The sequence below is a fragment of the Rutidosis leptorrhynchoides genome, chromosome 7 (genome assembly GCF_046630445.1).
Source record: "Rutidosis leptorrhynchoides isolate AG116_Rl617_1_P2 chromosome 7, CSIRO_AGI_Rlap_v1, whole genome shotgun sequence".
Lineage (NCBI taxonomy): Eukaryota > Viridiplantae > Streptophyta > Magnoliopsida > Asterales > Asteraceae > Rutidosis > Rutidosis leptorrhynchoides.
The window spans coordinates 176,528,523-176,536,836 of record NC_092339.1 but is presented as its reverse complement, the minus strand read 5'-3'; positions in this window follow the sequence as shown (position 1 = coordinate 176,536,836).

Below are 8,314 nucleotides of genomic sequence, written 5' to 3'. Positions count from 1 at the left end.
GTTTTCAATGTATTTTATTGCGTTTAGTTTGTAAAATCATTTTGTGGTTAACGATGATGTCGTTGAAGCGCAACTCGAGTCGAACTAAAAGGTATAACCCGTGAAAGATTTAAATATTATTTTAAATTAACAATATATGTGCATCTCCGCATTTCGCTATGGAATTGTCGACTTTTAAAAATTTAACGGAGAATTAACGTGTATAAAAAGTACTCCAAATATTTAGCGCTTTTTAAAAAGCGTCCGTTTTGCGTGTAGCTAGTGACATTGTGTTCCTAAAATTATTTTGAGTTTAACGATGGTGGCGGAAAAATTTAACTCGTTGCGAGCGCGAAGATATGGCCCGTTGAATATTTGGGTGGAGTTTGTTTAATATTTTTTATGAGAATGAGTATTTGACAATTTATCCCCCTGTTTGGGGGGTAGGTTTGATTTTTTGAATAAAGTGTGGGGGTTATGTTGTGCGAGTTGGAAAAAAAACGTAAAAAGTCGAAAGTACTCATAAATACTATTCATTTTCCCTATGTGTTTTAGATATAATAATACTATTCTTCATAAGTTTTGTCTAATAGTTAATAATAATAATAATAATAATAATAATAATAATAATAATAATAATAATAATAATAATAATAAGGTTTGGGAAGTTACTTCGATGGTCTTCAATTTGGTGTTGGTGTTTCTTCAGGTGGTGAGGCTATTCTTCATGCTGTGAATCGGTTGATTGAGGATCGTGGCTCCGATGTTGGCCTCTCTATGTTATTAGTTGATTTTCAAAATGCATTCAATCTTGTTGATTGTACGATCATGTTACATGAAGTTCGCCGCCTTTGTCCGAGCATTTCTCAGTGGATTGAATTTTTCTACTCTAATCCAGCAAGATTGTATTATGGGAACCACACCTTATGGTCTTCTCAGGGGGTGCAACAGGGTGATCCCCTTGGTCCGCTACTTTTTGCTTTGGTCTTACAACCCTTGGTTTCTAAAATCAGAGATAATTTTGAGGTTTGTCTTCAGGCGTGGTATTTGGATGATGGCACTATTATTGGGGATACTTTAGTGGTGGGGAAGGTTTTGCATTTGATTATGGGGGATGGGCCTCGTTTTGAGCTTCATCTCAACGTTGAAAAAACAGAAATTTTCTGGCCTATGGAGGACCCTCGTAGCAGGCAAGTAGGTGTCTTTTCTCCTAATATTGCTCGACCTTTAAATGGTGTTAAGTTGCTTGGGGCCCCCGCAAGTTCCGATCTTGGTTTTAGTAGTGAACTGGTGATGCAAAGGGTGACCAAGTCCATTGCGCTTATGGATAAGGTTGCTAAGCTTGATGATCCTCAGTGTGAGTTGTTGTTGCTTAGGGCATGTACGGGAGTTTCTAAACTCTACTTTACCTTGCGTACTTGTCCTCCTAGTATATTTGAGGCGGCTCAACGCGCTTTCGATGGAGCCCTTCGATCTTCCTTGGAGCGTATTGTTACTGCTTCAGGGCCTGGGTTTGGTGATTGGCAGTGGCGGCTTGCCACCTTGCCATTTGCATTTGGAGGGCTTGGTGTTTATTCTGCGGGAGATGTTCGTCATTATGCTTTTCTGGCTTCTCAATTACAGTCTGCTGGGTTGCAGGCCAAGCTCCTACGTCATGCGGGTATTGTTGGTCTTGGTCGTGCTTTTGAAGATGCATTGGGTCTGTTTAATATAACGGTTGAGTTTGATATTTTAGGTAATCAGAGTGAGGTCGCTGCCCCCATACTCATGAAGAAATTGGCAGATGTTTATTTCACAAAGGTTACCGCTTCTGCAGAATCCACTTTTTCATTATCTCCCCGGCAATCGGCCTTATGGAAATCGCAGCAGGGTGATCACACCTCTGCTTGGCTAAGGGCAGTCCCTATTTTGGGGTTGGGTCAGACGATGAACGCAAAGACTTACCTATGTGTGTTGTGCTACCGGTTGGGTGTTCCATTGTTCTCTATCTCGACGGCATGCTCTGCCTGTTCAAGGGTTTTTACTGGGGATATTTTCGGGGATCACGCGGTGTCTTGTGCTGGTATGGTGGGTATTAAGCATCGACATATTGTTGTTCGGGATTCCCTTGTTGATGTTTGTTATCGATCTAGGATTTCAGCGAGAAAGGAGGTTGACATTGGGTTGTCTGGAGGGAACGACAGGGCCCTCAGACCTGCAGATGTGTTACTTTATTCCTGGGATTGTGGTCGCGATGTTTGTGTTGACTTGACAGGGTCTTCTCCTTTGACACAGTCTGGGCTTTCTGACTTTATCCCTGGACGTGCTGTGGTTGATGCGGCTCGTCGGAAGCGGGTCAAGTACGAATCTAGCTGTCAGGCGATTGGTTATGGTTTCATTCCTTTCTCATTTTCTTCCCTTGGGGAATTAGAAAGGGATGATGTTTCTTTGCTAAAGCGGGTTCAGAAGAATTCGATGGCGCAAGATATTGGTGCCGGTGCTGCTGCTCATATTTTTACTAGGATATGTTTTGCTATTGCTAGAGGTGTGGGGACCCAAATTGTCTCTAAGCTTCCCACTAATTTTTTGTAAGTTTTAATACTTTTAAGTTTATTATAATAATAATAATAATAATAATAATAATAATAATAATGGTTCAAGTCAACTCTGATTGGTCATGTCTTTTAGATATAGTAATAAAATAATGGTTCAGAGTCAACTCTGATTGGTCAGCAATGCTTATGTTTGATTTGGAAATTAGGAACCACTGTATTGAATGGTTGCCTCGGAATGGTTCAGAGTCATATATAACTCTTGACCATTCAGGTAAAAGTTTTTTTTTTTTTTTTTTATATTGTATTTACATATTTACCTATACATGTAAAAGTTTTTTTATTTTTATTTTTTATTTTCTTTATATCTACCGTTACACCTACCAAAGTTATTCATATTGTATTTTCACTTTCACATAAAAATAACCTAACTTTTCCTTTTACATTTTACAAGCCAAATTTTCGATATGTAATTTGTATGATAAATTTATATTTGTATTTTGTTTAAATTAAAGTACACATTAGATAACAACTTTTCATTAAAATGAATGTTCGCATAACACGTTTATTAACAAATGACCATTGAAAGTAGTCACTGAATCATTTAGCGTTAAACGAATATTGATATGAGCTTTTGGACTAATTATGGTATGTACGAAATAAAATAACTAGTATCATATAATTGGTTATATATTTTTTTTTTTGTTAAAATTATTTTTTGTATATGTATCAACATACTTAGATAATGCAGTTCATAACATATTAGAACAAACTTGTTTAGTACTCCCTCCGTCCCTGATAGGTCAGATCATGTTGAGATTAGAAGAAAAGACAAGTTAGAATGAGATTCGGTATGTATGAAGGAGATTCGGTATGAGAGAGAATCAATAAGATTTACATTCCACAGCTTCTAGAACTCGTTTACAATGCAATGGCTATCTAATTAGGACTACTTAGGTTCCTTATATAGTCGTCTTCTAAGGAACCTTCATTTAAGCATGTTTCACATTAACACTATACAACTTCGTGGTCCTAACAATCTCCCCCTTAGTGTTAAATGTGAAGTTTACAATATAATCCTATTGAGTAATCCTGAGGGGTTCAAACGTTAGTTTCCATCGTGTGCCATCTGGTTTTGAAACTTCTACTTGATTTTCTGAAATTTGCTTAGAAGGTTTCCAGACGCCCCACGCTTTTCTTGGATCTCCCTCATGTAATGAATATTCATCCATTTCTTTGAAATACCTTCTCTTTCTTTGGCCACGAAGAATCTCAAACTGTCTTTTACGGATCCGGAGCTTCAGACGATCTCTGATATGCTTTATGAACTCTCCAAGACCCATTTTCATGTCAATGTCATCAAACTTGCTTTGACGAATTTTAAGATACTTCATTGCAGCCTTGAGTGTACCATCAGAGTATTTGTTTAACTCTTCAGTGTGGATGAACACTTTTTCTTTTTAAGAATTCACAAATGCAAACCCTTCGGGTTCGAATTGCATTTGAAACATTCTCATATCCTTCAGTCCCTCTGTGAATTGATTCGGACAAGTAATTCGAATCTTTTTCCTATTTGCTTCGAGACCAATTTGAAAATCTTCACGTCTCATCAGTTCAATTGTCTCCATCATGTATCTTTTCACAGCTTCCAAAGCTTGAGCCTTAGCAAAAGGTCGAATGGTGATGATACTGAGGTAGTTGTAGATGTGAATGATATCAAGCATATCTAGATTTTGAAAATCAGCTTCTGTGAACTTGTATTCCTTCTCATCTTCTCTAACGTGGAACTGACCGATGACGCCTCTTTTCTCACTTATCTCTACTCCAACTCGAGTAATATTTAACACTTCTGAAATACCATACTTTCTTTGAAGCCATAAATCATCTTCATTCTTGTTGATATGTTTCCTCCACATAAACTCATACCAGTTTCTTTCACTTGCTGGAAGCAATCGTGAACCTATATAGGTAAACCTTTTACTTTTTGGCGTTTCGTGAATGCGGAAGATCTTATACGTGTTTTCCTCGATGAATGTGTTTCGTAATGTTATGAAATCATGTTCAACTCCCAATAACAATCTTTGTTTCCGATTCTTAAAAATATACCATTGTTGTATTTGAATCCGAAATTCACTGTATTCTCATAGGTCCACATAAGTCCATATGCAATAGTTGCAAGGACGATGAAGTACTGAGGTTTTGCTTAAGCGGATGATTAGTTCGTTTCAGTTTACCCATCGCACATGATGGACAGACATGATGCTTATCATATTGAAAGCTTGGAATACCATCAACTAAGTCTTTAGAAACTAATCGATTAATACCCTTGTAATTCAGGTGTGACATCCGGTGATGCCATAACCATGAATTTTCCTTCGTGGAACGGGTAGCCAAACACATGTTTCCATGTGATGGTGCATCATTGAGGTCAATAGTATAAAGTGAAGCACAATGTTCACCAACAAGGAGATCGTTTCCATCGGTGGATTGCACCGAGCATTGACGACATTCAAATAGAACCTTGAGATCTCTGTCACAAAATTAGCTGACACTAAATAAACTGCACCCCAAATTCTCAACATATGAGACCCGTTTGATCGTTATGCCATTCTTCAAAAAATCTCCATAACCCGTTATTACTGCAATCTCATCATTTCCAAATGTAACCGTTCCTAAGAATTTGTCAACGAAATTGACAAGCAAGGATTTATCGCCCGTCATTTGTCGAGAGCAACCGGAATCGATATACCAAACACAGACGTCGAAACCCTGTAAACGTTAATTTTCTACAGTTTAGGTACCCAAAGTTTCTTGGGCCCTCTACGGTTAGTACCAACAACAAACTTTGGATCAACAATGAGATAATCACGTACAACATCATGCAATTTAGACAATAAAGCATCATTTAAAACCACATTACATGAAGCATCATACGCAATATTAAGTTTTACATCGTTATCAGAAGTCTTAACACACAACTTATTCCATGTAGATGTTTTGCTCACAGAAGAAAATTGAAATACATGTGATGACTTCCTAGGTCGACTAGCAGATTTCTTTGGTTTGTTTGCTACTTTCTTAGTCCTTGACTTAGAAACTCATACAGACTTGTAAGTCAAATTTGGATTATGACATGTGACACGGAAAATACCTCTGTTAGTTAGACGTCCAAACTTTTCAGTTGACACGTGAGATGATTGATTTTGCAAAATTTCTAATTTGATTTTACGTTCCTTTGCATCATACTCACTCAAATCAGGTTTAGAACTTGTGTGTTGTGTAGACTTGACTGATTTGGTTAAAAGACTCTCCTTTGATTTATTTGACATTTGAGTCATAGGAATCTTTTCAATTGTCACAGAACCATTTTGAAAATGAACCTTCTTGACAACAAATTGTGTTGAAGGTGCAACTTTTGAAACACTTTTACTAAATTGAGAACATAGCGGGTTTTTAAGAATAGTAATGGGTTTTGCATCCTTAGATGTTGTTGTCCCCTTTCCATTCTTAGTAATCCCACCAACACATTCAGACACATTGGTTTCAACAGAAGATGATTGCTTAAGTGTGTTAGCCTGTTTCAGTTGAATTATCTTTGGTTTTAAGCTTTTAATCTCAAGAAATAATTCCTCGGCAGAAACTATCACTTCTCCTTCCTTAAAGTCATAAGTACATTCTTTCTTAGGAAGTGGAGGCAATTTATCACACAAAGCAAGCATTTGTTCTAATGATTGACACTTAAGTTGCAAATCAACATTTTCCTTTTCCAATCTATCTACCTTACGACTCAAAATTTGTACAGCAGGTATGCTAGCGTAAAATTCATTCAAAGGATCAATTGTTGCATCAAAGTTTATCAAGTTTTCAACAGTTGGTTCATCTCGAGGTTCTACCTTTATATCTAAAGCAGTTTGACCTAGGAATTCTGTCTCAAAGAAGACAGTTAGTTCATGTGTTAGGTCTTCACAGAAAACATCATCAGAACATGCAGGTAAGGCCGGTAGAATTGATTTCACATAAAAGTTGGTTCATCAAACACCTCATCTATGGCAATTACGCTAGAACTAGGTTTGTTAAACACTTCATTCTCAAGCATTAAAATGTATTTCTCTAGCATGAGTGTAGGGATATAAACCAGTCTACGCTTAGGCACATAATTTTCACATTGCATTCTTTTCAGTTTCAATAAGTTCCTTAAAGAAGTCAGGATTTGATTTACCCATTTTAGCATTGATTTTTTCATACATTAAGCTAATTTGATGGTATTTTCTAGATTTGTGATTAACAATAATATCATCCAAATCAGCATCAGAAGCATCCACAAAATGAGATGGTAAACCAACTTGAAAGTAATCAGAATGATATAATCCTGGAATCTTTTTGGAAGCATTATCTAAGATCTGAGGATCTTCATAACCCAACCCCCATTTTTCACCATGAATCGTTTTTGGTCTATTCATGAAAATCGTTTGTTTTGAAAGTTCCATATCAATGATAGCTTTAGATTGCTCTCTACGATAGAGTTTTTCCTCATATCAAGCAAGTTGAGCTTTCATTTGAAGAGACTCTTTTGACAATGAAGAAATTTCAGTGTTCTTCTCAATTATGGTGTTTTCCAATTGAATAATTTTCTTGTTTAGCTTTGAAAGTGTGGGTTCATGTCGAGTTTTCAAATCAGAATGATCTTTTTCTAAAAATTGAACTTTTTCTACAAGTCGTTCCGATTTTAGACGATAATCAGTCCTTTCGAATTTAATCGGATGAATTGTCTTTTTGAGATCTTCCAACTCAGTTTCCGTAGAGCTGAGTTGGACTTTCAATATTTCCAATTCCGATTGTAATTTAGATGATGAAGGTTTGGTCTCATTTAGTTTGATTTTATCTTTAAAAACCTTGTTTTCAGATTTTAAACCTTTAACTTCTTTTGACATTGAGACCAAGTTCTTCATCAGCTCATTTTGCATTTTAATAAAATCAGTTGAGATTTCATTTGATTGTACCTCATCATCATCAGATGTTGAGTCAGAATTCTCCATTGCTTCTTTTGCTTTGATGAGCTTAGTCACCTTGCAAATATTTGCATGTTCCACCTCTGAATCTGAATCATCAGTACAGTTAAACCAAGTATCATCAACTGGTTTCAGCTCTCCTTCTGTTTCCACAATCTTTGCCATCAATATTTTCTTCTTGTAGTAAGCTGCATCCTTTTTCTTAGGCATCTTGCACTCACGAGAGTAATGACCAGCTTTTCTACAATTGAAACAGATTGAATCATCCTTCTTGGAATCATCAGCACGTTGTTGTTTTGATTGATCAGGTTTCTTGTAGTAGGAGGATGAAGATGAGTTCTTGCGTTGATTGCTTGATTTTCCTTTTAACTTGTGCTTGTTCAAGGCTTTGGTGAACATGGCTGCCATCTTGACTAATTCAAGGTGAGAATCATCAACATCAAAAAGATTCAACACTTCAGAATCAGTTGATTCTTCAACAAATACTTTCTTGGACAAGCTTTTGGAAGTTGTAAATGATTTTCTCTTCTTTTTGGCAATGAGAGCAAGAGGATCACTTGGAGATGACTCTTTCCTTCCTTCTTGAAGTTTAGACACTTCAGGTTGGTAATGGATAAGAACTCCAACAAGCTCATGAATAGTCAACTTATCAATTTCTTTGGTAGATCGAAAAATAGTTCCATAAGGAAGCCAATCATCATTGAGCTTTTTAAGGAACTTCATGTTGACTTCAGCATTCACTTTTATGATCTTGCACCTTTTAAACTCATTGAGAACACCTTTGAAACGACGATA